Consider the following 2,606-nt stretch of genomic DNA (forward strand, 5'->3'; position numbering starts at 1 on the left):
GAGCCAAACAGGAACTTGAAGAGGCTTCAGAGCAAGCTGAGAAAGACTTACTAGCTTTGCACAATACCTTGTAAATAAAAGAAGTGGGGAGAGAAACAATTGTAGAAGGATTTAATGGGGCTAATAGATCAAGGAATATTTATAAGAAAGGAAGAGAAGAATTTTCTCAAATGACTGTAAATACATACATGTAAAGGCAAACGCATGCAAAGATTCTTCATCGACATGAAAACCTTCTAAAATGTTTTAAGGGAGTTTACTTATCAACATAAAATTCTGTTTTCAACATAATATCAATATATTACACACACAGGTACACACATACAAATGAGAATACTGATTTTAAAATGAATTGACCATGTGCCAGAGATTTAGCTCAGTGGTGCCTGCCTGGCAAGTGCAAGGTCCTGAGTTTGATCCGCGGTACAAAAAAAAAAAAAAAAAAAAAGAAAAGACAAATACCTGGAACAGATACTGAAAAACACTGGTTGCATATCTGAACTTTACATTTAACTGAGCTCCTGCATTTTACCCAGCAACCCTACTGGGGGCCACACAATAGGATTTTTGTTGTTGTTGTTGTTCGTTTCGCAACTTGAACCCATTAAATGAAAGCTCCATTACCTTGAAGAGTCCAATTTTTTTTTGTTGTTGTTGTTCATTTCGCAACTTGAACCCATTAAATGAAAGCTCCATCACCTTGAAGAGTACAATTTCCAAAGTCTCTTTAAAAATGTGGCGTGACTCCCTTCCTGGTCAAAGACTACAACCTTCAGCCCTCTGGCGCACGGGCATGCGCAGGAAGACTCGCGCATGCGCAGAGCAGCCTGCAGCGCGTGCTCGGGCAGCCTTCTGCTCCCACAGAGGCGAGCACCTGTCACCCTAGAGCCAGGCCAGCGCCTCTGTCCCTCCCTCCCCCACGGCGGGGCGCCGACCCGCGGTCCCCTGCCAGCCCTGTGCTGTCTATTTATATCACTCAGCCGGCTCAGGCCTATATTGGGCTGTGCAGCTGGTCAGGCCCCGCCTGGCCCTGCGACCCCGGAGCGTCCAGGCCAGGTCTCAGAGACATCGCCCGGCCCTGAGGAGCGAGTGGGTGTAAGTAGAGGTGGAGGGCGGGGATCGAGGTGGGCGCAGCCCGCGACCTTGTGTGACCTTGGGGCCCTGGGGCCGCTGGCGACTTCGGGCCCTGGCCCTGTCTGCCGCCCAGCTCGCCCCCTCGTCTCTGTCGCTGTCAGTGTCCTGGTCTTCACCATAGTGTCCTCCTCCGAACTCCACCTACTTCTTTTCTGCTGTCCTCACCAGAGTGCCGAGGGTAGTCATAAGGCAGGGGGCAGCTAGGACCTAGAAGAGCCCCTGACGCTTAGGACGTTTCGTTTAAATTCAGTCAACGTGTAATGTCTCCCTGGGCAACTCTCTTAACTTTAAAGCCTGGAAAATAATTGCCCCGCATTTCCCCCCACCTCCCCCCACCCCGCATGATTCTTAAGAGGAACTAATGAGCTATAATGCATATTAAAGCACTCTGAAAAGTAGAAAGCACTGGGAGAGTGCAAAACATTGTGATCTCATCAAAGGAAAGGAAAAAAGGAAACTTGTCTTACTATCTTTATCATCCATGTGCCCAGCCATTACTCGCTGCCTAGTGTACAGGATGGATGATTACTGCTGAAATGAAATCAGGTCTTTTCGACGCTAGTGGGAACCTCAGAGCATGCTTAGGGTGGTACTCCTGATCCCAGGAGTCTGCACATGTCAGGTTTCAGCAGGAAGATGCTAAAGCAGGAGGTATGGAGAGGCTCTGGTGTACAGTAGAGGGGGTCAACCTAAATGCCTGTAAGGTAAGCTGAACGGGCAGGGTGAGACAGGCCGTGAGGACAGGTACTCAGCTCAGCAGCTCTCACTCAGACTGAATTGGAGATCTTAATCTTTCACATTTCCCAGTCACTTGTAACTGGGCTGCCTACACTTTCACTCTATCAAAAGAAAACTCATTATGTACCTATTGTCTCCCTTTACATATAACATGTTGGTTAGATAATGCACAGATGTGGTTCATAATGAGGGTTAGGGATTTAAAAATCTACATACTAATATACAGGTTTTTAAATTGTGACTTATGCAATATTCAAGATATGAAAAAGCGTCAAGAATAATTAAGTATGTATAGGATACCACTACAGAGCTGCAACAATTAAACATTTATACAATCAGAACTCTTTGTCATCTTCCTGCTGGTCCTACCCTCCTTTCACTCCTCCTGAAGGCAACTGCTGTCCTGCATTTGTAATTATACTTCATTTCTTTATATTCATTACAGTGCTAAGGCTTCTTAAAGAATATATCATTTTTTAAACTTTTTATTTTGATACACTTCCAAACTTACAGAAAAGTTCCAAGAGTGGTACAGAAAACCTCCATCCCCCCTTAACTAGATCCACTAGTTGTTTATATTTACTTCATTAGAATATATGGTCTACATTTACTCTATTAGGCTATATAATACTAGGGCCAAGGATTTAGCTCAGTGGTGCCACCGCCTGCCTCACAAGCATAAGGTCCTGAGTTCAATCCTCTGTACAAAAAAAAAAAAAAAAAAAAAAAAAAAA

At 44.9% G+C, this 2,606-nt stretch overlaps 1 protein-coding gene across 4 annotated transcripts in view; it reads left to right on the forward strand.

Annotated features, from left to right (window-relative positions):
* The first annotated feature begins 1,005 nt into the window (after positions 1-1,005).
* Kbtbd12 (kelch repeat and BTB domain containing 12) overlaps positions 1,006-2,606 on the forward strand; it is a 58,748-nt gene continuing 57,147 nt past the window's right edge. For all 4 annotated transcript variants that reach the window (XM_019206536.2, XM_010617272.2, XM_019206537.2 and 1 more), the window contains exon 1: positions 1,006-1,095. The gene's annotated coding sequence lies outside the window, so the exon portion shown is untranslated. The remainder of the gene's footprint in view (positions 1,096-2,606) is intronic.

This window comes from Fukomys damarensis, unplaced genomic scaffold (genome assembly GCF_012274545.1).
Source record: "Fukomys damarensis isolate Sample0158 unplaced genomic scaffold, DMR_v1.0_HiC HiC_scaffold_37, whole genome shotgun sequence".
NCBI classification, from domain to species: Eukaryota; Metazoa; Chordata; class Mammalia; order Rodentia; family Bathyergidae; genus Fukomys; species Fukomys damarensis.